Source organism: Lacerta agilis, chromosome 10 (genome assembly GCF_009819535.1).
Source record: "Lacerta agilis isolate rLacAgi1 chromosome 10, rLacAgi1.pri, whole genome shotgun sequence".
Lineage (NCBI taxonomy): Eukaryota > Metazoa > Chordata > Lepidosauria > Squamata > Lacertidae > Lacerta > Lacerta agilis.
Window position 1 is genome coordinate 36,482,255 of NC_046321.1, and position 27,921 is coordinate 36,510,175.

Below are 27,921 nucleotides of genomic sequence, written 5' to 3' on the forward strand. Positions count from 1 at the left end.
ATGGAAGGCAGGGTGGGCTGGCTGGCAGGCGGAGTGAGCAAGAATATTTCACACTACAAAATCTTCATGCATTCTTGATCAAGGATGTGCATTCTTGGCTGTCACTTGACACTGAAACCAGCAACACTCAGAGTGGATGGAGGAATAAATATATCTCTGTCTCAAACAGAATTACTCAGAAGTAAGCATTATTAAGACTCATTAAAAAACAAGCCATGCAGTCCCAGAAATCATGCATGCAAAATCAGGAATGTTCAGACTGACATAACTCTCCTAAGACAAGCACATACACGCGGGTGGTGCTGTGGTCTAAACCAGTGTTTTTCAACCACTGTTCCGCGGCACACTAGTGTGCCGCAAGATGTTGCCTGGTGTGCCGTGGGAAAAATTGAAAAATTCAAGATAATTACTTTATATATAGTCAATATAGGCACAGAGTTAATTTTTTTAACATTTTCTAATGGTGGTGTGCCTCGTGATTTTTTTCATGAAACAAGTGTGCCTTTGCCCAAAAAAGGTTGAAAAACACTGGTCTAAACCACTGAGCCTCTTGGGTTTGCCGATCAGAAGGTTGGCGGTTCAAATCCCCACAATGGGGTGAGCTCCCGTTGCTCTGTCCCAGCTCCTGCCAACCTAGCAGTTCAAAAGCATGCCAGTGCAAGTAGATAAATAGGTACCGCTGTGGCGGGAAGGTAAACAGTGTTTCCGTGCTCTCTGGTTTCAATCATGGTGTTCCGTTGCACCAGAAGCAGTTTAGTCATACTGGCCACATGACCTGGAAAGCTGACTGTGGACAAACACCAGCTCCCTCAGCTTCAAAGCGAGATGAGCACCGCAACCCCATTGTCGCCTTTGACTGGACGTAACCATCCAGGGGTCCTTTACCTTTTACCTATAAACTTTATGTGCAGTGAAGCCAGACATGTGCCTGTAAGGGTTGAATTCACATTGTGAATGATCACAAATCTGCCTTCAGTGCTAGTCTTCCAGTATCCATTGAAGAAATTATACTGAAGTTCTATCCTGGATGCCTTACTTGATGACTGTCTTTCTTCCTGTCAAATGATGTAACAGCAAAGGGAAGGCAAGCTTGGTCCCATCCCATCAGCCAGAAAACAAGCAGCTTCAGGGAGATGGCTTCCACTGTCCATGACGGGGGAAAACCCCAATACCTCAGTCCAATGCTAGTTGTCTCCACCCCCATCGTTCAGCCTGGACACTGAGGTTCAGCTTCGAGGGCCTTCTGGCGGTCCCCTCACTGCGAGAAGTGAGGTTGCAGGGAACCAGGCAGAGGGTCTTCTCAGTGGTGGCGCCCACCCTGTGGAATGTCCTCCCATCAGATGTCAAGGAAATAAACAACCATCTGACTTTTAGAAGACATCTGAAGGCATCCCTGTTTAGGGAAGTTTGATGTTTTATTGTGTTTTTAAATATTCAGTTGGGAGCCACCCAGAGTGGCTGGGGAAACCCAGCCAGATGGGTTGGGAATAAATAATAAATTATAATAATAATAATTATTATCCTGAACGATATTGGCTGAAGGGAAGGGAACTCTCAGCAGAGGCGTCTCCCTGGGTGGGTGGAACTAATACACAAGTTTTCCAGCATCTGAGTCAGTGTGATGTAAACACAATGACAGAGTCTATCTGGCACACCTGTTGCACCTTGTATGTGTGGCTCTTTCATTTGTATTGTTTTATTGCAATTGGTTGTAAGCTGCCTTGAGGATAATTCAATCAACATCTTCAAAGTATCAGTAACATGCACAATTAAGCATAAGAATATTAAACGCAAACCTAAAATGAGATGTGTGCTTGAAATATTTTTTTCTATTATTATTTTATTGCATTGCATTTCTATCCTGCCTGTTAGATATGATTATCACTACACGTCTTCTCATTTTTTGATGACCTCTTAAGGCAGTTTTGTCCTAACTCATGGTGGATTTCATTTTAAAGCATTCCCCCCTCAATTATGTTCATAGTACCCCCAACCTCTCTCACCACCGAAGAAATACAACAAGGGAATAGTAAGAGAAGCCATACGAGTAACGCAGACACAACCCCCCTCCCACACACTAAGTAGAAGAATAGGAACATAACTCCCCAACCCCACACACCATTCCCCCTCCCCCTTTTTATTATTTATTTATTAATTTCTTCTTAACTGTTTAAACCAATTCGTGAACCAAGAACGTGTACATTGACCACTTATAATGAAATATAAGTTGTAGATATTTTTCCACATTCATTATGCTATTTTTGTGATATACAAATGACATGAGAAAACTTGGTATACTTGTTTGTATAACATTATTCTTGTTTATAAACCATATACCAGTATGTGTGTGTGTGTGTGTGTGTGTGTGTGTGTGTGTATGTGTGTGTGTGTGTGTGTGTGTGTATATATATATATATAACACAAAAATATGTTCACAGTTTCCTAAGTATTAGTTCTTGTTGTAGGTTAGTCTGTAGGGTAGACTCTCTCTCTCTCTCTCTCTCTCTCTCTCTCTCTCTCTCTCTCTCCCCCCCCCCCCCCCCGCTCTTTCTCTTTATGAAACTGATTCTTAGAAGTGGTTTGCAAGACTATATGGTTTTCTTTGGGGGGGGGGGAAGTGGTGACCTAGTACAAAACATAACAAAATAATAGTTAATTGTTGCTATTCTTTTATTCATTTTTTTTTAAAAAAATGTTCAATCACAACCCCGTGATGATGATGCATGGTCCCCAAGCTGTTTTTGTCCTAGCATTCCATCATTTTGAAAACATTGTTGATACAATCAATGATGATAAATGATTCATCTCACTTAATTAGGCTGAGGAACAAATGAGATGTTTCAAACAAAACTGCTAAGGAAACTCTTACTGCATGATACAGTGTAGTCCTATGTTATTTGGAGCTATAAATGCATTCCCCCTGTTTTGATATCCTATTATGCTTGGGCATATTCATGATAACCAAATATAGAAATGGCCTTTACTCAGAAATAAACAATGCTGCTTTGTATACCATAGTGAAATGGAATGAGCCTTAGACAGGCCTAACCCACAAAAAAATGTTTTGTCTGAAGACGGATAAGCATATAAAATTTGATGTGTTAAGGCAACAGGGATGGTTTTTCAGAGCACAGTGTATTTTGAGTATAGATCAATTTGTATCTTGTTTTGTTCTTATGCGGCTTAAATCGCTGTGGTATTTTAACATTAAAATGCATCTGAAATACTTGCATTTAAGGAAAAAGCTAGTTATATTAAAATATTTATTTTTTACAAGGTCCTCTATTAAGAATTTATGTGCACATATAAACAGGATACCAGCAGGCTCTTGACAGTCAGATATGAATAAATTACTAGATGCCAACCATAATGCTACAGCAGGTTATATAAGAAATACATCTCTTGCTTAACTATGCTATTGCCAGCCCTGTAGCCATCATAAATATAAATAGACTGTGCATCTGCAAAGCTATTCATTTTTTTTTATAAGAATTTATTGACCTTTTTCTTATAACAGCATATACCCACACCCACACCTACAATTAAACAAATACAAAACAGATACACTGATAAAACAAATACAAACAGTGTCAAGTTTTCTTGTTGCATCTTTTCTTTAAAAAGAAAATTTCTATTTCCATATCTTGACCATTGACTTCCCCTGCCCTTTCTCCTTCGAGTTCATATTCTTAATCTATTTTATAACCATTTCTCCTGAAATTCAAATTCAATTATATAGTTACACACAATTATATATTCAACATTTAACTAACAATGCATCATCGTAGTAATATCTCATCATAATTCTTCTTCCATTAAAATCTTCACCAATCATTTATATCATATCTATCTCTTCTATCCTTTAAACTGCTGCTAATAACATAGTAACTCAAAATATCTCCTTTCATATTCAAACAAAAAATAAAACAGAAAGATTGTTGACAGTATTCACCCTCCGATTTCAAAATTCCATGACAGGCTACTTCAAATTTTACTTAGTGTTTCACCCCACACCCCCTCTGTCCATTATTCTTCTCCTGGTGGCATCAACACTGAATTTCCCTGTAGCTTCCCTCTCCAAGCGTCCACAGATCCAGGCACAGTCCAAAACTCTCCTTGCCACGAGCTCCAGGATGTCCGTCTCGTCGTCTCTCAGCTTCTCCGGTTCTTTGTAGCATTCCTTTTCTTCTTGTAAAAACCATAATTCTCTGTCCCTGGCCCCCGAGCTCACACCTCGGGGACTGGATATAACAAATCTTACCGTCGCCTTGGGACTGCCACCCCCAAAAGGCGAGTTTCTTCTCCGAAGTAGCTCACTCATTTCTCTCCATCTTCCCAGACACCCTCTCAGCTCTTTGGCAAGACTTTCTTCCAAAGTATTAAAAGTTTTAAAAGCCTCCTCTGTGGGCAATTGGTTCTCTTTCAGACCCCCACACAAGACTTTGACTTTCCTGTACAGCAGTTCCACCTTCAAAGCAGTGAGCCTCTGTTCGTCCGTTAGTCCAGAGTTCAGTACCAGTTCAAGGACGAAGCCCAGCATACTGGTAGAGGGGGAGGAAGTGGGTATCAGATTTCTACTCCTGCCTCTCTGTTCGTCGCCATTTTCCTAAACTGGAGCGCAGATACCGCAACTTTAAATGGAGATATTTTCCACTAATTTACTTCCCAAGAAAAGAGTTTGCCAGTCTCATGTATCAATTTTAAGTACATTGAAACAGTTCTGTAGCAGCAGTTACTCAAATTGGTTAGCTTCTTTAACTCGAAGGGAAGAAGGCAGGCTGCCTTTCTCCTTCCCCCCGGATCGTTCCAAAAGCTCAGTTTCTGGTCAAATTAATTACTCACGACCACCGGGTTCCTTTGGCTCCATTCTTCAAAGGTAGAACTAAGACGCTCACCGCGGGCTTTGTCGCCGCATTTGCATCCCGGTTGGGGCATATCCCCGTAAGCCCGGCTCCGTTGTCCCTTCACCCCCACTCCCCCTTTACAGGGGGGGCAAGGGAAGGGTTCGGAGCCTCCGTGGGCGCAGCCGGGGAGCCCAGGGTGCGGGACGCTCTTCCCGCACCCCAACCGGAGCCCCGCTTTGCGGTTGCGGGGCTCCTAACCCCCGGGATGGATCGGGCGCCTCGCAGCCGAAGCAGCCCCGACCACCCGCTATGGCGTCGCCAGCCGGAAGTCATCTGCAAAGCTATTCAAAGGCTTTAAAGGAGGAAAAGAATGTGTTGATGGTGGTACAAAGAGGTACAACTATGACAAATTCAATTCTATCAAAAACTGATGTGGAATTGCTAACAAACATCTGTTATATGTGATGACCGCCAACTTGGATGGCTTTGGACAAATTAATGCAGAATAAGGCTAATGGTGGCTACTAACCATGATGTGTCTAGTCTATCTGCAGTGCCAGAGTCCTGGGAAATGCAGGAGGGCAGAGTGCTGTTGCACTCAGGTCCTCCTTGAAGGTTTCAAATGGGCATTTGGTTGGCCACTGTGAGAACTGTAGATGGGACACTGGCCTGATCCAGCAGGTATCTTCTTAAGCTGTTAATCACATCTAACCAGGTCTCTGTGGTAGCAGTACTTCTTCCAAACCTTACATTCTGAAGGACACAAAAGTCATCTGGCAGGACCAACCCAATACATGTTTACACCTGAGAGAAACAGGAGTGTCTCCCCACCCCACCCCAGTAAATATGTGTCAAACTCAAAGCTGGTCAATTTATTGTGGCGCTTGTGGCAGAATGTCACACAAGCTCCACTCCTTCTCCTTGGCTATAAAAAATACATTTCAAACTGTATTTGCACATTGCTGTTTACATCAGTGGGGTTTTCTGTGTATCCAGGTCTCCTGAGGTAAGCCCACACCAATGAGGAGAGATGGGGCAGGGATGTCTTTACCCAATGAGCACTTTTCAGTTCAGATTGAAGCTACACTTTGGAGGAAAGGCATCAAAGAGCAACATGTCACAAGAAGCTACAGGACAGCTGTGGGTTGTTGCTAATGTTGTATGAATGGGAGAACACAGAGGAAATGGGAGTGTGTGTTCAAGCACTGTGTGCAACTGTGGGTTTTCTATTTTTGCTGTGTGGCTTCCTCCTCTTTCCCCATGCTTTTCAGATGAGGAGTGGAGTGCCTACCCAGGTGAACATGGTGGACGGATGGCTTTGTCTCTTTCTTAATTGGTGGCAGCGCAATGGGAGGATGGAGATGAAAGGAAGAGGAGGAGGAGGAGCCTAGGAGTGAGTGAGTGAGTGAGTGGGTGGGTGTCTTTCTCCTCTCTTGGCAGATAGCACACACTGACAAAGGTCAGGGAAGAAGCATCCTCCTCCTGGATCTCACAGCTGCTTCTCTGAACTATATAATTTCATTTAACACTAGCATCACAAGCAAAACAGCTGATTCTTCATTAGAAACGCAGACCCTCCCTATTGGTACTAACAGCACAACAGCCAAAGGGTGGTGAGGATGTTCAGATGGGGGGGGGGACTGTGAAGGGCTCATGCCTCATGCTGTCTACCTACAAGATGCACAGGGCACTTAATGAATAAAACCGCCCAAAATGCTCCATTTTCCAGAAGTACTTCAGACAAACCTGACGTGCGTATGTGCGCGAAACCTGTGATTATTTATTCCCATTATAAAAAAGGAAAGAAAACAAATGCAGCCTCAGGAGGTTGGAGCAGCACTGCAGGGGGGAGGGGGGTCACCAGGTCACAGTCTTCCCCACAATGATGAAATGAATTGCATTTCTATTTAAATTACAGTAATTATGTCTAAATTTGGATTTAGCGAATATAAAATAAATGGGCATATGCTATTTTTATGCAAATTGCTGTTCTCCTTTGTCCTTAAAGCCGTATATTTGTTGAGTGCTACACACTTCAGGTCAAGCCACTCTTCTGCATCAGCGCCTCTGTTAAAAAGCAACCCTACAGAACACAATGGAACTTATTTCTGAGTGGCCACATGTAGCCTTGTGCTGTTCGGCTCAATATCCTAAATACACTAGATAGGGAGTGAGCCCCAAAGGAAAATGCTGAGGATTGGGTTTTTCATTGCTATGCCAAATACCATTGCATCCACTAGTATCTAAGATATTGCTGTCTCTTGTTTATATCAGTTACAGGTAGGTAGCTGTGTTAGACTGGAAAGAGAAGTTGCTGAATTGCAACTAATTACCAAACTTAAAACCATGGAGAGACCTGGGCTGAACAAAGACATTGGATTCTTATCTCATTATACATGACAAAGCTATCTTTAGCCACCTCACCCCTTCTTGCTTTTTCCTGTAAGACCAATTGCAGTTGTTAACAGTCGTCAACAGGTTTTCCACACCCATCAGCCAATCACCCATTCTCACCACCCTTCTGTGTAGTACCCTTCCCCACTCTCTCACTATATATAAGGGTCTGGTGACTTCTGTTTCAGTGCATCTGAAGGAGTGTGCATGCACACAAAAGCTCATACCAAGAACAAACTTAGTTGGTTTCTAAGGTGCTACTGGAAGGAATTTTTTTTTTCATCTTGTTTATATCTGTTTGCCTAGCAAATCTCTGCTGGGGACAGGTGCTCTAAGGTGTATACCCTCAATTGTCCCATTTTGGGACATCCTGTTTTGGATGTCCATCCATGTGAGAGCCTGGCGCCTAAAACCATGTGAGATTGCAGTGCCTGAATAGGGGTATTTGGGGAGACCATGCTCTCATGCATGTTATGTTGCAGGTTATCCTAGTCAATAAAGACAGACAAGGGTTCTTTCCGAGGAAGGTCTGATTTATTAAGCTGCAGCTGGCATCAGTGAGATCATTCTCAAAGCCCCGATTGCTATTTGGGGCTCACTTTTATACCATGTCACAACCAACTTCCAGACATGGGTATAAGAGCATGTGCAAAGGCCTGGTTACAAAATTGCAAGCAAGCACTTTTCAAGAGTCCTGATCCAATGGTTCCTCTTTCTGGGAGATAAGCAGGTTTCAAGGTTAGTCCAACCTAAAGTTAGCCTCACTTCCCCATTTTTCCAGACTGCTGACTCTTTGCAAAGTTCTGATAATTCACATTGGCCCATCTCAAGCGACTCCAACACAGGAGTGGGGGGTGGCTTTGAAGACACTTTCTGCTTACAGGGTACTTTTTGGGTGTCGGACTGCTGAGGCAAGTAGATTCTGTTTTCTAACTGCCGAGCTGATTTCTGCACTATTCCATCGGGCATACATTTTCTAATCATCCTTGGGGCAGGGGCTGCTGGGGGCAAATGGATTCAATCTCCCCATTCCTGAGTTACATGACTCACACAGGAGTGCGGCCCTGGAAGACAAGCTTCCCGGTTTTTGGCTGCAACGTGTTGGAGGGTATGCTAAGGCCACATTCAAGCCATTCCTTTAAAGCTCTATGACGTTTACAAGACATCTGAAGGCAGCCCTGTTTAGGGAAGTTTTTAATGACTGGTTTTTTAAATGTATTTTTAATCTTTTGTTGGAAGCCACCCAGAGTGGCTGGGGAAAACCAGCCAGATGGGTGGGATATAAATAAATCATCATCATCATCATCATCATCATCATGCCACTTTAAACAGTCATGATACACCCACCCACCCTCAAATTCTGGCTTTGTTAAGGGTGTTGAGAATTGTTAGGAGACCCATAGGGCCTCCCCTGAGACCCATCTATCTGAGTTTCTGATGGTTGGTGGAACAACCATCATCTCATCTTAACACTAGAGAGGCTCTGTAGGGAAAGAGGTGGTCTTTTAGGTCTCTGGGGCCTGAGCATTTTGAATTGGGCAAGATACAAACTGGTAGATACAAATTGATGCTTTTGAATTATGGTGCTGGAGGAGACTCTTGAGAGTCCCATGGACTGCAAAAAGATCAAACATATCCATCCTTAAAGAAATCAGCCCTGAGTGCTCACTGGAAGGGCAGATCCTGAAGTTGAGGCTCCAATACTTTGGCCACCTCATGAGAAGAGAAGACTCCCTGGAAAAAACCCTGATGTTGGGGAAGATGGAGGGCACAAGGAGAAGTGGACAACAGAGGATGAGATGGTTGGACAGTGTTCTCGAAGCGACTGGCATGAGTTTGGCTGAACTGCGGGAGGCAGTGGAGGATAGGGGTGCCTGGCGTGCTCTGGTCCATGGGGTCACGAAGAGTCGGACACGACTGAACGACTGAACAACAACAACAACAAACTGGCAACCAATGGAAACTGTTGAGTTTCCACATACAGGTTCATCATTCAGCTGCCACTTCAACAAGAAGTGATGAAGACTTGCATGTGCAGAGCAATTGCATCACAGATTAACCATGACAGTTAATGCAAAGGTTCCATCTAGCATCTAGCACACAATGTTTCAGGGGAGGTAGTTCACATGTTCAGCTGCATGCTCAATATGCACATTATGAAACATCAACTCCCATGTGGGAATCAACATTTAATTCCTGCAGCTGCTGGACTTCTTTATAAATGCTTGAGGTCTCCTGTTATGAACTGGCAGTAAAATCGAACTGCTACAAAAATGGGTGCAAATATTACTTAACACATCACTGTCAGATGCCAATCACTGTAGAGACGTTTAACATCAGTTTGTGGTGGAGGAAATGTGTTGAATGCTTCCCAAGATTTCATACGAAAACATCACAAGCATGAAATCTCAAATTTTATGTATTGAGGTCATATTCTTTTTATTTTTTTAAAGTCAGATACATTTGGTGTGCTAGAATTCCAGCCTTTAACTTGCAAATTTATCTTCCAGAATACTGAATGTACTTCATATGCTGATTTTATTTCTTCTAAAAACTTCCTTGTTTTTTCAAAGGAGGAAAGAATGTATTATCTCTCCTTATTAACAATTCTAAATAAAAACTTCCTTGGTTTCCCTTAAAAAAAAATGAATGACTAAGTCAACTATAACATATATTTGACAGAAATAATTTGAAAGTAATTATAACAAGCCAAGCATTTGGACCCATGGGTAATTTGAATTCAAATTCTTTGCACCTTATAATTATGTACTTTTGGGGGATGCACTATTGAAAAAACTTTAGTGTTTGTGTGTGTGTGTGTGTGTGTGTGTGTGTGTGTTCATTTATTTATTTATTACCATAATGAGCAGGGGGCAGGACAGCAAAGCACAATGTAAATATTTAACCAAGTCAATTAAGAAACCAGCCACTGTTGTGGACTATAGAAATAAATAAGTACCAAGAGCTTGATTTTCTAGTATTTGAAGAGAAGGGGGGTGGGGAAGAGATTCAGTTCAGTTCACATTTAAAGGCACCTTCTGAAACTGTACTTGAAGTGAAGCACAGTCCTCCTTCGAAATCCAGCCTTCTCTACATTTTATTTCTTCAGCCATATAATGTGCACAAAAATGTATACAATGGGGTAAAGTGTACACATAAAAGCATTATTAAGGAAAATAACATACACTTGATCTTAGCCAAAAGGCCGAGAAGCGAAATTTCCCCATATATAATGCATTCTTGAAAATAACATACAAGAATGCATTATATATGGGGAGATTTCTTTGCAATGCTGTGTAGATTAGGCGACATTGCATACAAATGTGTAGTTCAGGACAAATCTGCACTCAAGTGCTGATGAATTTTCATGAGGAATTTAAACAGAAATTCACAAACAGGTGTGGCAATGTGGATGACTGAACTGAAGACTGAAAACATGAGAAACTCAAGAATCCAATCTACTGTAAACATTGTTCTGGATTTAGTGTGTGGCTGTTTGCATTGTTTCTTTTACCTGTTCACAGCTCCTGTATGGTCTCTTTTAGCACTGCTTTCAAATAATTCTGCTTCACTGTTCTAAGTATTCAGCCACATGAAACTGAATTTGAAGAAGCGGTGTTAATTGGTTTGCCTCAGCAGTGAGGATCCTATCACCCTTTGTTCTTGACACCTGACCCTTATGAACAGTTTTCCAACTTTTCACGATGAGGTACACAAATCACTGAACAGGTAGAGTGCTTGGCAAATGGCCAACACATGCATGAAAAACACTCCCCATTTCAGTTAGGCACACTGCTCTGCCCCCTCTGCAAAGGTGGGAACATTTCAACTTCCTTGTGGATTTTCATCTACCTTGTGCAGAAAACAGAATTTGTCATTTCACATCAATTTGTGATGTGTACTAGTTAAGACTCAGCCTTTTTAAAACTTTGGGGCACTTGAGTTTTCACTCGGACTTCCTGCGTGATCTTTGAATGTTTAATTGTCTCTTGGTTATGTTAACAGATTAAGCATCTCAAAAAGGGATTGTAGAAAAGAAATAAATGAGGATTGTGAGGGACAATTGAACAATTGGACTGGTATACTTAGAGGTTTGGACTGGTATACTTCGGCTGATCGCTGAAGAATTGATGCTTTTGAATTATGGTGCTGGAGGAGACTCTTGAGAGTCCCATGGACTGCAAGAAGATCAAACCTATCCATTCTCAAAGAAATCAGCCCTGAGTGCTCACTAGAAGGACAGATCCTGAAGTTGAGGCTCCAGTACTTTGGCCACCTCATGAGAAGAGAAGACTCCCTAGAGAAGACCCTGATGTTGGGAAAGATGGAGGGCACAAGGAGAAGGGGACGACAGAGGATGAGATGGTTGGACAGTGTTCTCGAAGCTACTAACATGAGTTTGGCCAAACTACGAGAGGCAGTGAAGGATAGGGGTGTCTGGTGTGCTCTGGTCCATGGGGTCACGAAGAGTCGGACACGACTGAACGACTGAACAACAACAACAACATACTTAGAGGGATCCTTACTTAATGTAGAACCAATGAAATAAATGAGACAAATGTGGATTAATGTACAAACAATGCTGACACCAAACAACTACTCATATTAAGTAAAATAGAAACATTGTCACCCCACCCCACCCACCTCTCTCCCCCTTTTCTTCCTAATGTCTCAACAACAAAAACTGATTTGTAAAAATGTTATATGGAAATGTTATATGAGAGAGACATTGCACTACCTTTGTAAATCAAAAAAATCTTTAATAGATTTTTTTTTTAAAAAAAGTGGGTTATTGTAAGTTCCATAGATCTCATTAAATCTACATTAAGCATGAGTTAGACTGCAATCCTAACCCTAAGAAATTCAATATGACATACTTCTGAGTAGACACAGGGTGGGTCTAGACACAGGGAAAAAACACTGTAAATAAGTCAGAAATTAGATCATTATAACAGAAGAAAAAAACCTCTATGGAAAATCACGTTTTAAAATTTCCTCCTCTCTGGCGCCATCTGATGTTGTATGTTTATAGTGCATTGAAATTGCTCTTTCTTTGATAATGAAGCTGAATCCACAGTTAGGATTGTGCTGTAATTTTGGAACCAACCCATCAAACCCACGGTATCCCAAAACTGAGGTTAAGCCCCAGAACCCATAGACTTGTCACTTGATCTTAAAAATCAAGCATGTTTATTACCCCTGTATTTCCATTGATACAGTTAGTGCCTTTTACATTTATTTATTTGAAAATACAAATGATAAAATAGGAATGCTAGTTGCATTTGCATTCAAATCTAAATTGTGTCATTTATGTCTTGCATTATTGACAGTTCTGGTTATGTGCCTTATTAATGGGGGTAGTATAATCTAAAATAGCTATGGATCAGCTTGCAGTACAGTAAGTTATTTTCTTCTTCCCTTCTTTACAGACCTAGAATCCAGCTGGAGGAGCATTTATTCAGTTCCCTCTGCAAATAAATTAGCAGGATTAATGTGCAACTTAATGCCACTGGACATATCTACCATCACACCACATGACCTTGTAGGTTCTAAGTAATTACCGGCTGAATGCTAATGCAATGATTATTGTATTGGTGGGATAATGACATAGGGTGAAGTGAAAGGCAGCACATTCAGATTTCAATTAATTTTGCAAGCTCCGAAGAAAAATACTGTTTTATATAACTACAATATGTTTTATACGCAAGCTTTAACTAAAGCTCCGATAAAGCTTTTTAATATTCCTGGTGGTGAACAAAGGAGAATACGGTTCTATTAGGGTGACAAAGCAGGGGTTTAAAGGAAGCGAGAATACAGCCTTGGTGGATACATGCATATGCCTGTTAAGTGGAAATAACATCACTTTGGCCAAATTGAAAGTTATACTGTACCCAGTTTCTCAAAGTATCTGTGTTCCTTGAAACAGATAAGATGCCCAGGAAAATGGTTCCAAATCGAGGCTTATATAATTGACTGGCTGAGGCTGAAAATGAATAACTGGGCTGGGTGGATGGTGGTGAGAGTTTTGTTTCATCTGCTTTTGAAGATGACCACCTCTAGAAGAAAACTGAAGTGTGGAATGTACCGGTATATTGTCAGGTTTTCATGGCGCCAGACAGTGACATTTCAGAGTATTTTGGACAGCTGCAATCTTATCCATGCTTACAAATGCATGCCCTTGACCACACCTCTGAGTAAATGTAGTTAGGGCAGTGCAGCACATTTAGGGAAGTGCATTCCAGGGTTTGTTTGTTTTTTGCATTTACCCCCTGCCCTTTCTCCCAAGAGCTCAGAACAACTTGGTTCTGGCCCTTAGTTTGGTTTCATCTTAACAACAACCCTGTTAGGTAGGTTACGCTAAAGTGATGTTGACTGGCTGTAGGTCACCCAGTGAGCTGCATGGCTGAAGAGGTATTTGAGCTCAGGTCTCCCTGGCCTTAGGCAATTACTCCAACTATTACACTGTGTTGATATAACTGTAATACAGCTAAAAGTTAGTCAAGGGATCAATGCAGACCTTCAAATCACAATGGTCTCACAAGCCAGAGAAAGAATCATACTGTGTGTTTGGTTGCCAGAAACCATAAGGCCACACAAAGGATGTTGCTACACATTCAGCATGCAGTAACAATTGTACATTTTCATTTATTTGTTTTGCATTATGAACTGATCCTTGGCGGTGTGGGGGGGGGGGGAGAAACCCAGAAGAGATATCAATAATACATCCTATTTTCTTGACTTCACTTTCAGCTGTGATAGACCTGAAAGTCCAAGGAAGGAACTGAACAGAACAAAACTACAGACATTGATTCAGAACAGAAGTAAGGCCTGTTTAGTTCAGTAGGTCTTCCTTACAGGTAAGTAGGAATAGAATTGCAGCCTTAAACGGCTATTGGTTTGCTGAAGGTAGGCATACAAACGAAATGCTCTCTGTACAGTGCTACAATACAGTTGTGTTATGTTGTGCACAATGCCTTGAACTCTGTTGGGACTAATAGCTGTTAATTAAAAAGACCCAGGCGAAATGGCTGGAGACAGCAGAAGAGTCTGCTGTTCCTTGGTGTTTTAGCAAATTGGTTGGACATGAAGAGCATTGCAACTGAACATGTTTAGCCGCAGGATAATTCAAAATGAAAAAGGAAAGGAGAATGTGTTATAGCAGCTCCCTGTTTAGTTGCTAGTTAGATTAGTGCTGGAAGACCCACTTTTTAAAATGTCTCAAGATGTCTCCTCCTACCAGTGCAAGCTTTGAACTTCCTGAAATGAGAAATAAGGCAGCAATCCTATACAAGTCCTGGGAGAAAGCTCCATTCAACAGGATGAAACTCCTTTCTGAGCAGACATGCTTACGATTGCACTGTTAATCATATGGTTAACAATGCAGCCTGAGGCAACCGTCATGTAAAAGCAAGTTACACAGTGCCTATCGCCACAAAGCCCAATTTGTATATTGGGTTTTCTTGTCAGACCTATTGACTTTATAGCCATCTTTCAAATGCCAAAACAAATACATGTTTCCTAGAACTGTGGAGTTGGAAAGCACCACGAGGGTCATCTAGTTCAACCCCCTGCAATGCAGGGACATTTTGTGGGCTCGAACCCACAAAATCCTTAAATAAAGATTTTCAAATTTGCTACAGCCAGGGTGTGGGGATAACCGATGCCTCACGTGTAGCCTCACACGGGGCACCAGTTGTCGGGATTGTTGCAACCGACACCTCATGTGTAGCCTCACACGGGGCACCAGTTGTGGGTCAGCCTGCGGACGGGATGGCCGGTAATCCTGGAGCCCACTCCCACCGTGCCGTGAAAAAAGGTATCCGCTGGCTGCAATCTGAGGGTTGAATTTTGTGAGTCCGTGAAGATTCTGCCTCGTGAATGGTTGCAAGCGTCTGGTCCAAAAATGTTCCGAAGAGGAAAATAAAGCTAAAAGGCGGCCAAAACTAAACGGCCAAATAAAAGACTTTTAAAACAAAAGTGAAAATAAAACAACTGAGACTGCAGTCTGGTGGAGGAGCCTACCGCTGCCCTGCTTGGTTGGTTTCGCTTTCTGTTTGCAACTGGGCTTGTCACGCAACGATGTTCTCGCGCTTACTCCTCGGCTTTCTCCACACCACAAACAGGGAGCGGCAGCTATTTATTGAGTGAATAACCAACATCATAATCAATACATCAACCAATTACAACTCTGTTCCTGCCCTAAATTGGGCAGGAAGAAGATTAAATGACCGTTGCCCAATTCAAAGTTTGGAGCCACTTTTTCCCTGTGGAGGGATCCCAGCAGTGAATCGTCTGCCGGATCCTACTACTATCTTTCCTTCCAGGCGGAAGGACACAGTAAAATTAAGCACAAATAATCACAAATAAACATAAATAACCACAGGTGCGAGTGCACCTGCAAAGTATATTCCCACACCAGGGCCTACTCAAGCACTCTGGTTCATCAAATGGTGAACTTTATGCAGATTGTTTTAAGAAACCATGCCTGCAAAGGTAAGAATTATCATAGTATCCATATGTATATAAAAATGATTTTCTTAATATTGAAATAATTAAATCAGCATAATTAAACATAGATTTACCGCATCCTAATCATGTCTTCTCATAAGTGAGCCCTACTGAATTCAATGGGGATTACCCCCAGGCAAGAGCGGTTATGACTGCAATATTACACACCAGGTGGGAACTTTGGCCCTCTAGATGTTGCTGAACTACAACTGCCATCAGCCTCAGCAAACATGTCCAATGGCCAGAGATGATGGGAACTGTAGTTCAGCAACTTCTGGAAGGCCAAATGTTCCCTACACCTACTATACAGATTTACCAGGGAGCAGGTTTCATTGCAGATTACTTCCAAATAATGTGAATAGGAACACACTGCTAATCTACATTTACCACCAGAAACATTACTTGGAATTGCACAATATTTTCAAAACCTTTTTTTTTTTTTGTCTCTTGAAAAGTAACGGGGCGGGGGCATTGATCAAAGCATTGATACTTGTATACATCTGGTAGGTCTGAATAAAAATTGGTAGGGAGAGAGGAGGCGTTGCAATTCAACAGAATATTTGAAACCTGGTGCTTGAAATCCATTATTGGTTTGCAGTTTGCAAACAGGATATATATATATATTCACTCCATTTCTGAACATCATTTTCATGTCATACATTTTAATATGTGCCAATTTTGTACAGAATTGCTTATTTCACTTTAGAGTACAGCCTCTTTTATACAACCTTCAGCAATGTTTGATTGTCATATTTGAATATGTCACTAATCAGTGAGGCTACATCGAACTGTACATACCAATTTTGATCCAGCTTAATAGCATAAAACTGAGTCATAAGTTTTCAGAATATTTGGGGGAGAAAGTGTATTATTTTCTGAGCAGGTTGAAGGATTACAGATAATAAGATTCTGTACAGACATGACCAAACTATATATCTGTCTGTCTGTCTGTCTGTCTGTCTGTCTGTCTGTCTGTCTGTCTATCATCTCTCTATCTCTCTATCCTAAGGTTACCAGATTTTTTTTCAATGAAACCAGGGACACTTTTCAACTTCAATGGATTTTGTATGGAGTCTGATTTGTAAATCCAGGGACTGTCCCCGGAAAACAGGGACATCTGGTAACCTTAATCCAGGGGTCCCCAAACTAAGGCCCAGGGGCCGGATGCAGCCCAGTGCCTTCTAAATGCGGCCCGCAGATGGTCCGGGAATCAGCATGTTTTTATATGAGTAGAATGTGTCCTTTTGTTTAAAATGCATCTCTGGGTTATTTGTGGGGCATAGGAATTCGTTCATATTTTTTGTTCAAAATATAGTCCGCCCCCCCCCCACAAGGTCTGAGGGACAGTGGACTGGCCCCCTGCTGAAAAAGTTTGCTGACCCCTGCCGTAATCTATCCTGAGTTAAGTAATGTGTGCATTGGCTCTATCTTTCAGACGGGGCTATCTCCCAGCTGTGTCTTGAGATGCCTGGGTCTTTCTGCACTCAAAGTAGGTGCTCTATGTCAAAATCACACCTCTTGACAGCATTTAAAGTATCCTCGACCAGTGCTACCAAGGACATATCTGAATGTGTGGCATCTCTTGGCCACTTGCTTTCTGAGTCTAGCCAACTCCGCTGACATTTTGAAAAGGTGAATGTGAGGAGAAAGTTTAACCTTTATAAATGCTCAACTTTTAAAAAGACATGTTTTTTTAAAAGACAAAGAAGAAGGGGGGAAAGACAGAAAGGAGCCCGGAGTTATTTAATCAGCTCCCACTGGTATCTTGTGGGCTGCCACACTGCTTGTTTGCATTGTTATAAAAAGTGCTCTTCTGTGCTGCCAAACCCGCTGTGCTGCCTCTATCTGGCATGGAAACCCTATCTTTTCTTGCCGTGCTGCCTGTGTTTGGTGATAAAGTGTGGCTCTGTGCTGCCTTGCTGATTATCTTCTCTGGTATAAAAAAAAAGTGCTCCCTTGTGCTGCGGTATTCCATTTTACAGGGCTTTCCTCTGCTGCTTGTTTCCTTTCTGATACACCTGTCACTCTGCAGCTTTTCTCCCGTTTTCCTTTCCAGCTCTATTCCATAGCATATTTTGTTCTGCCATATGCGTCGGGGAGGTTTATACTAAGTCAAGGAATGTGCAGAACCTGGCAACAGGCTCAGGTTGAAATCCTCACATTCTAATTAACCACGGAAACCCAACAAGCACTGAGCCTGGTAGATTGTGCATTTTTCATTTTTATTTTTTTGCCTAAGTGTTTGCAGGCTTGCCAAAAAGGGGAAAAAAAATCATGTTCTGAGCATGGCTCACACTTCAAAATAATCATGCTAGTTTTACGTTAATTGAATGCCTGGGTAAGTTAACCTGTGTCAAGTGGGGATTTTTTTTGTTTTTGAAACTTGTGAAAAACAGTATGGGTTTATGGGAAAGGGCCCTAGCTCAGTGGTATGCATGCAGAAAGACCCAGGTTTGATTCCTGGAATGATTGATCAAATACTTTTTATAAACCAAGACATGCAGGTAAACTGGGCAACACCCCTTTCTGAAACCCTGGAGGCCCTCTGAAGATCACATACCCTCCAAGTGTTCCGATTTTCCAGGGGCAGTCCTGGAATTATGAAAGTCATCCTGGTTTCTGATTGATCCTGGAATGTCCTTATTTTCCCTGCCAGTGCTGCTGCTACTGATCTCAGGGAGGAGGAGGAGGAGGCTGCTGTTGTCCTGAGTGACAGCGGCAGTGAGGTAGCATCCTGTTACCTCTCATAGCCTTTCCAAGACCACTGCTGCTGGTCTCCCCCCTTGAGCAGCCTTTAACGGTTGCTGGAGAGCAGGGTGAGGAGGAGGAGGAGGAGGAGGAGGGGGTGCCACTGCCAAGGCCCAGACCTGTGGGACATGCCAGCTTTGAGGAGCAGATAGAGGGCAGGGCTGCCCTGGGCGGGAAGAAAGGGGGAGCAGAGCAGAGTGCAATAAGTCTTGATTTTGTATTTATTTATTTTTTTAAAAAAATACTTTGCGTATTCACTTCTAATATGGACCCTTTCCAAAATTTATTTGTTGGTCTGTGTTTTTCTTTTTGTAAATCTACCAAAGAATAAAATAAAATAAAATCGGGATTAAGAGGTTTTCTCTGGATGGTGGGTGACATGCATGCCATGTCCTGTTGGTGTAGTACTAGTGGCATTTGCCCTTCTTCTGATAAGAAATGCTCTGCGAGGATGAGGGGGATGGATGGTCCAGGAGGGTCAGTTGGGGAGAGGGAGTGAGAAACGTCCCCATTTTCATCTGAGGAATGTTGGCAGGTATGAGATGGGTGTAGACCAGCTTTTCTCAAGCTTCGGTCTCCAGATGTTCTTGAACCACAACTCCCATAATCCCAAACCACTGGCATGCTGCCTAGGAATGATGGGAATTGTAGCCCAACAATAACTGTTGTGAGGGCTGGAGAGAAGACCGCTCTCTGCTGCAAGGCCCATTTCCATCTGGTCTGAACAGCTAAAAGAGGCTCCTGGGAGGCCACTGGGACACTGCTAGAACAACGCTCGGGATGAGGCAACTGGCTAAAATGTTTTTAAATGTTTTAAACAGTTCTAATTTTGGTTCCTCTGTTTTGTTTTTTATTGGGTTGGTGTTGGTTACCGTAAATGTTTGTTGAGGTTGGCAGTTACTTTAATTTCGGTATAACTGTAAACTGTTTAATGTTGTTGTTGTTGTTGTTGTTGTTGTTGTTGTTGTTACTGTTGTTATTGGTTTCTTTTGATTTATTGATTTGTTGCTTGTATAGGATATTTTGTTTTTAATGTTTGATGGTTTCTTATATATATGTTGTAAGCCACCCAGAGTGGCTGGGGAAACCCAGCCAGATTCGTGGGATAATAATAATAATAATAATAATAATAATAATAATAATAATAATAATAGAACCGAAGTTGAGAAAGACTAGTGTTAACCATTCTGAGCCAGATGGACCCATTGTCTTATTTAGTATAGGACTGTTTCCTATATTCCTAAGGCTCATTCCTGTTTCACTGTCTGCTATCTTGAGTGTCTCTTTCTGTATAAAGCAAATTCATTAAGCCACAGCCCCCCAAAAGAGACAGAAATCTCCTCATGCATTATAGAGACAGGATATTGGGCTACCACTGCTGGGCTGGGCTATCTGGTGTATAATTTAAAAGAGAACATTAAAAATGATAATCTAGGAAGGCCTTTTATCTCAGTAAGGTGTTTTGTGTTCAAAATGAAAGCTGAGTAATTGAGACCACTTATCTCAATTACCCAGTTTTCATTTGAACACAAAATTCTCCAACTTCTGCACAGCAGAGAGCAGATGACTGTTTTGAAAGGCCAATGCAAAAGTAATTTCCTAGATGGCATCTCTCTTAATAAAATGCCACAGCCAAATCTATTTTGTGCACGTATATGCATATATCCAAACCCCGAAATAACAAAAGTAACTGGGATATTTTAATAAACTGGGAGATCCAGCAATTCTCTTTATAAAGAGAGATTTAAAGAAAGCCAAAGGCTTCAGAGTCAGTGTTGCAGAGGGCAGGGCATCTGTGGCTACCAAACTCTGCCTCCTCACCAGGCTCTTTCCATTTTATCATCCAGTCCTCCACCTTTGGCTACAGTGCCGGTCAAATAGCTTGCAAACATTTTTCATCCATTAGCACACTGGCCTTGTGGTGAGTGGTTCCCCTGCTCCCCTCTGTCTACTCAATACTGCAGGGTTATCCAGCATGGCGATCTCCAGAGAGTGTTGGGTTCCAACCCCTATCGGCCCAGCTAGCACAGCACCCATCAGGGCTGATTGGAGTTGCAGTCTAATTACACCTGGAAATAACCAGATGGGACAAGGAGAAAGCAGCTCGGACCCTTCTTTCTGGGTCCGAGAAAGCAGGGTCCAAGCTGCTTTCAAGGTATGGGACAAGTGGGAGTATGGATGATGAACCCTAGGTTAAATGAGCCACATTTGAAAGGAGGAGATGGGAAATTGAACAAGGAACAATGTTCTTCGGTGAGCATCCTTTGACATCTTTGGAGACGAAAGCAAGGGTGGCCTTCATGTGTAATATGCTGTTGGTTTCTTTTTGGTGCTCATTTGCTGCTATCTTTCATATAATGAAATGCAAACACTGCTGATGTATTTAAAACAAATTTGTCTCTTGAATCCTGTTTGGTCAGCACCGTTTTGTCCAGTTGGGCAATTTAAGAACTTCATTTTCAAGGTGAAAGTGGTACTTGGACTAGGTGACGCTTTGAGTCCCTTTCAACTCTACAGTTCTAGGATTCTATGGGTTGCAACTGAATAGTACTTCAACGTGGGCATTGGAACAGCCTCCTCTACCACTGAGTGCAGGGTATGCTACATCTTCTGTTACCTTGGTGCTTCTCCCTGCCTTTGCTTCCTACCCTCCTCAGAGCATCTGCTGCCTGAGGAGGCTGCTTCATTCTGCCTCACTGTACGGCTAGCTCCGTCGAACAGCAGCAATACAGATGTAGTAGCTCTGCCCGTCCAGTAATGCAACAAGAAGCCGTTGGATGACAAACTGGAGCTTTCGCAACATATTTGATTACCAAAATATCATCCTGCTTTCTACACAAGGGAAGCAAATAATTTACTTCTAATGTAATTCTAGTTATTTATATTCATTAAAGCAGTATTAATGGACTGAATGCCTTGCAACCATGAAAACAGACTTCCACACCATAATCAACTAAGGTTAAGTGACTTTCCCCCAAATGATGAAATAGGAGCATATCTGTCTGGCTCAGAAAATTATTAAGCCATCTTTAACCATCCAGACTGCAGATCTTCCAATAAAGGAGTAATTTTGATATTCATTATTATGTTGGCCATTGGCCTCAACACCTGAAATGGGAAATGGACTGTAGCTTCTGCATTCATTGTGGAAATAGAGTTAGAAAAGAGAAAGGGACTGCCAGAGCTCTTTTGAATTGCCACCAAATCCCACTTATTTACCACTCATTAAGGATTACAATTTGCATCAGATTAGTCCCTACATACCACCTGCTATTTTAAATTTGATTTAATTTAATTAGGCAAGAAGGGTCTCCCAAGGCAGTTTACAAAATAGCATAAAATCAGGGAACACCTTCAATCACATAGCAAAGTACATGATATTTTCCTATTATTTTGTTTCCTTACACACTTTAATTCTCATAAGACATTGTGACAGATCTAATAACAGAACTTTACTTGTTCTCCTTCCAAGTGCATCTTATATATCACTGTTTAGTCATCGAAGAAAGTGGGTAGTCATACATTCTTTCAAATGTGCTTTTTTCACCCTCTTCCTTCTGACCCCCAATGTTCTCTCTGTTCTCTCATGTATTCTAAGGTTTCCCTTCTGATTGAATTGTTTCGACACTCAGAGCACCTTTACAACTTCTCTCCTGTGTGAATCATTTGTTGTTCTTCTTCTTCTTGTTGTTGTTCAGTCGTTCAGTCATGTCCGACTCTTCGTGACCCCATGGAACAGAGCACGCCAGGCACGCTTATCTTTCACTGCCTCCCGCAGTTTGGCCAATTTGTGAATCATAGAATCATCGATTTGTGAATCATAGAATCACACAATTGTAGAATAGGAAAGGACCCCTATCATATCTCCTCTTGGTCTCCTCTTTTCCAGGTTAAACATACCCAACTCATTCAAACATCCTGCCTAAGAGTTGGTTTCCCAGCCTTTTATCATTTTGGTCACTTTCCTCTGCCAAGGTTGCCAACTCAAATAAAATATTGGGTAGCAGGTAAGCCCCACCCTGTATAATTGATCAACCCCCCCCCCCATTTTAATGGCAATGCACATCAACTTTGGTGAGGCCCATCCCCCTCAAATATTTTAGGGGGGGGCAAAGGAATCTTGGCCCCTACATCCTCTGCACATATTCCAACTTGTCAGTATCATTCTTAAATTGTGGCACCCAGAACTAGACATAGTATTCCAGGTATGGTCTGATCAAGGCAGAATACAGCAGTACTATCACTTCCCTTGATCTGGGCACTATGCTTCTATTAATGCAGCTGTGAATAGCATTAGCTTTTTTGCTACTGCTTCACACTGTTGACTCATGTCAAGCTTGCTAAGACCTGTAGAACCTTTTCAAATGTACAACTGGCAAGACAGATGTAGCCCATCTTATATTTGTGCAGCAAATAGATCCAGAGACAAGAGTTTAAGTTTTAAACTAGGAGTGGGGAACCTCTTTCAGTTCAAGGGCCACAGATCATTATGGGAAACCTTTCACGGGGCATCTGCTAGTAGTGGGGCCGAAGGGAAAAGTGGGCAGAGCAATGGGTGTGACTCTTATCCTTGTACAGCAGGCTACACACCAGCCACTCAAAAGTCAGAAGCGTTGACTCTCACACATGCAGTCACAATAGCATTTTCATCCACCAAAGATGGCTGAATCAATAGGTTGGGCCCACTAGCCTTGTGTGGCCGTGAGAAAATCCCCCCCCCCCGACAGAAGGGTTTGGGTAAGCATGCAGAATGGATAATGTTATATACTTTCATTTAGCTGCATGGAATATTTCACAAATCTTATTGCTTCCCAAATTTGTGTGCATAAAATGAAATTAAATCTGCAAACCCTTAAGTGCCATTTCTCTTGCCTGCTGTATTGCATATAACATAGCATGCTGTGGCGATGTCTGTTTTTGTGTGTGGCTAAAAATGCCTAATAATTAGATTCCAGCATTCAAGTGTTGATTCTCCTAAGCTCATATCAGCAAAGAGCACTTGTCTTTTGAACCTTTCATCTTAATGGTTTTGATGTTAGCAGGAAAGATAAATAAATATGATTTCACTGGGCACTTATTTCCTTGGCACCATTAGATTATTTAGCCCTAACTATTAATTGCTGCTGTCCATCAGACAACAGGAATCCTTGAGGGCACATTAAATCTTCTCGCTTTGTGTTTGTGTGTGCGTGTGTGGGTTTTACTAGCAGACTGTTCTCAGGGTGTTGTCTGCAAACATATTATAAAATAAATAGATTTTGAGTGAGGAGAGTGATGCAGCTTGCAGAGGAATTAGTAATTTTGAAGGCGCTGATAAATCAGATATAACTACACTCGAGGGACGAAAATGATATATGGTCCTCACACACAAAGCATGTCATTGCAGTATTTGGGGGGTGGGGTGGGGAGAATTACCCTAACTATAAAATGCATTAGAAATTTGCAGAAGACAATTTCCTTCACAATGTGGGTTGATATATTTTAGAATAATGAAAGCTATAAAGTGAAATAAAAAAATAAGATGGTTCTGCACCTCAGGAGCACACCCAGAACACTTCATGGCTTTGGAACTATGACTCAATTCAGACACAGTCAGCTTGCCTTTCACAGGGAGTGGGCCTGGGCCTCACCTATGATGTCATTTGTATGTGGCCGGACCACACAAATGACATCATAGGTGAGATGGCTGATGCACTATGCATCAGCACATTCCTGATACTCATAACTTTCTGCACTAGGGATGGCAAAACTGTGTCCTCCCAGATGTTGTTAGACTCGAATAGCCTTAGCCAGCTTGCTCAATGGTCAGAACAAATGGGGGTTGTAGTCTAACAGCACCAGGAGTCCAATAAGTTCCCATTCCTTTATTTAAACCTTCCTGGGAATGGGAGGGGTGACACACAACTAGTACCCTATCCAGCTCACACAAACCATTTGTTCATGTGCCTTTGTCCCTAAAATTATGGCAAGCTCCAGACATTTTGCTTCCTGATATCCTCTCACCAAGTCAAGATGCACAGTGCCCACATGCAAACCCCTTATTCCCCCACCTCCCTGTTTTCTGTATAGTTACCCTGATGGGTGACTGCAATGTCATATTGAGGGCTTCTGCTTCTGCCTTTCCTTCTTCTGCTTCAGAGAAAGGGCTGGCTAAAGCCATTTTCTGCCTGAGGCAGAGAAGCAAATGCCACCCCATCTCTGTCCAGAGGCATTGTGCCCAAGAAAAGCCATATTAAATTGTTACCCAAAGGTAAGAACCCCACAAGCATCTCTCTACCTCCTTGCTAAAAAAATAAATGCAATTATAATACATTAAATAGCTCAATAATTTGCTGAGTGCTCACTGGAAGGACAGATCCTGAAGTTGAGGCTCCAGTACTTTGGCCACCTCATGAGAAGAGAAGACTCCCTAGAAAAGACCCTGATGTTGGGAAAGATGGAGGGCACAAGGAGAAGGGGACGACAGAGGACGAGATGGTTGGACAGTGTTCTCGAAGCGACTAGCATGAGTTTGGCCAAACTGTGGGAGGCAGTGAAAGATAGCCTAGGCGTGCCTGGTGTGTTCTGGTCCATTGGGTCATGAAGAGCCGGACACGACTGAACAACAACAATTTGCTGACCCTTCTTGACACCCTAAATCTGCTGCCTGGGTAGCCATCTAATGATAGGGCCAGCACAGCAATCCAACCCTCGAATGAAACATATGCAATGTTATGGTTCAGTTCCAGAAGGCCAAAACCGTTCAGGTTTGATACCTAGGGATTTCTGCATATCCATCACTATTGTTATGGTTGGCCCTGCCATGAGAAAACCAAATGGTTTTCCTGGTATGAAGCCATTCAAATTGTTGTTGTTGTGTTGGTGGTGGTGGTTGTTACTATTATTAATTTATATCCCACATTTCCTCCATGTAGCTCAAGGTGGTATACCTGGTTTTCCCTTCTCTCCCTTTAATCTTCACAACAACACTGTGGGTAGATTAGATTGAGAGACTGACTAGTCCAAGAGCTCTCCATGAGATTGCTGTGGCATCTAAAATAGGTGTAGAATGAAGGAGATGACAGTTGAGCCAATGAGCTGATGTTTATTGAGAGTTACTAACAAAAAGAAAAACAACACCTTTAAAAAAAACCTGTTGTGCTGTTATGAGGCCCATCTTCCACTTGGAAAAATAAACTGTCTATGGTATTTAATGGTGCTAATGTAACTGGTGACCCTTTTTATTTGCTATTGTGACAGCATCATTAAATCAGATGATGAGGCTTCTCTTCAGGAAGTGAAAACTGCTTCTATAAAGTCTCTGTCGACTTTGTTTCTCATGGTTTCAAACCCAGTTAGTGCCACATTACTTTGACATTTCTGGTGGCTTTTTTTAAAAAAAGGTTGATTTTTTTAAAAAATGTGCCAATTGCCTGCTATGGTCTTTATTTCACTTACACTTGAATACAATATATTGTGGGGTTTCTTTTGTTTTATATATATACACTCAATTTGTCGCCGAAAGAAGCAATTTTATTTTCAACTGGAAGAATGAAAATCCTGTGTGAATAGCAGCCATAACAGTCAGGGAGTCTTAAAACAAGTTTGCTGTTTGCTAAGTAAATTTGGGCCCATGGTGATTTCTCCCCACACCACACTTCCATCTGATCTTTTAACACATTTTTTTAAATAAAAGCCTTATTTAATGATGTATTTATTTAAGGATAACTTAACCCTGCCCCTATATAGGCACCAATGTTGTTGGAACTCCTCACAACAACAACAACAACAACAACAACAACAACAACAACAACAACAATCAAGCCACAGACCACCAAATTTGTTCCCTACTGGCCTTTAAGCATCAGCCCAAGATGTAAAGATCTTTCCTATTCTAATTGATTCAAGAGGGTTCTGGAAGCTTCTCTGTGTCATACAAGCCATTGCAAGCTGGAAGTTTCTAACTGACATGCAAGCTTCTATTCTGCCTAGAAACAGGCAGAAGGTTCCTGATGTTTGGGTTATTCCTTCAGAGAAGCGGAACAGCTGGTTTAAACTGGTACTATGATCTCTTTCACTCAAGGTCATGCTGACTATAATAACAGGCCAGAAGGAGCCTGGGTCTCACCTTTCTTTCTTTTCCTTCTGGTGTGGTGTTCTGTACATAGTATGCTTAGTGTTATGGTTTTAGTCTCATCGCAAATTTACCGATAAGTTAAGTCTGTTGCAATTGTATTTCATATTGAAAGCACCAATCCTGAATATGTTGGATTTATGACCATTATGTTCATTTACCTTCAGTAGCAGTAGTAAACTCTTCTGGATGAAATACAATTGCCTGTGGTCTATTTTTGGGAATCCTGCAACACGTTTAAGTTTTTTACTCTGCTAATTATACGTTGGAGTTCTGCTTTGGATCAATATGAGTAGAATTCATGTCACTTTATAGATGTTCTCTTTTGCTGCTCCAAATTAGCACCATCCCAGTCTTCCGTTCAAATAGTTTCCCATTTTACATGGTTGAATCTGTGTATATTGGACATCTTCAGCAGATCATAGCTAAATTCTCTGATGGAGCAACCCAAATCCCTGATCAGCCTTGCTGCAGGGGCGTTGGATGAAGCAAGAGGTCTTTGACCTCAACTGGTAGGGGAGCTCCACTGTTGCTAGGCAAGTTCTACCATCAGACAGTGAGGCAGTGGTGGAGCTTCATGCTCTGGCACCGGGGTGGGGGTGGGGGGGCTGGAAGCAGGCGGGGCTGGGGCTGGTGCGTGTCCTGGGGACGGGGCACGCCACCTGCAGGGGAATGGCACCCAGCGTGGGCGGGAGGGGCAACTACGATGGCACCCTGCCGGGATCGCACTGCTGGGGGTGGTGCACTCCCCCCGCACTCCTCTTTCTCTGCCAGTGCAGTAAGGACATCCTGTTGGTGAGGAATGTACCAGTGCACTTCTCCAAGTGGCAGAAAGGTGGAGCTACCTCCAGTGGCATCCTTGCCAGTAACAGATGGGCAAAAACCCATGAAACAGTTCATTTCAGGAGAGAGGGGTGGGCAGGTCAGCACAGTTTCTTTTGGATCCCGTTTGAGCCTTGCTGCCATCACATGACACAGCAGAGGGACTTTTTTTTCCTCTACCACCCCACCTTCCAGTGTGGCTTGCATGAGTGCTGGTCAGGGGTTGGGACTGAGCCCTAAATTTCTACAGGCATTGTCGCAAAATACAGTTTCCCCACCCACTTTATCACAATTGTTCAGCACAAAGTTCTAAGGCAACACTATTCTGCGCTTTTTATCTTATTTTATGAAAATATTAGTGATTTACTAGGTGGTAATTTACTGTCGGACCAGATTGCTGTTAAATGCTGCAGTGTATTTATTTAGCTGTAATGACAGTGTTGGGCATGAAAACTGCAAGTGGGAGGGAATCAAATATTGTCATTTTGTAGG

The 27,921-nt window shown here is 42.2% G+C and overlaps 1 pseudogene; it reads right to left on the bottom strand.

Moving 5' to 3' along the window:
- Positions 1-10,279: 10,279 nt before the first annotated feature.
- Positions 10,280-10,455, bottom strand: LOC117054609 (annotated as a pseudogene).
- Between the last annotated feature and the right edge of the window lie 17,466 nt (positions 10,456-27,921).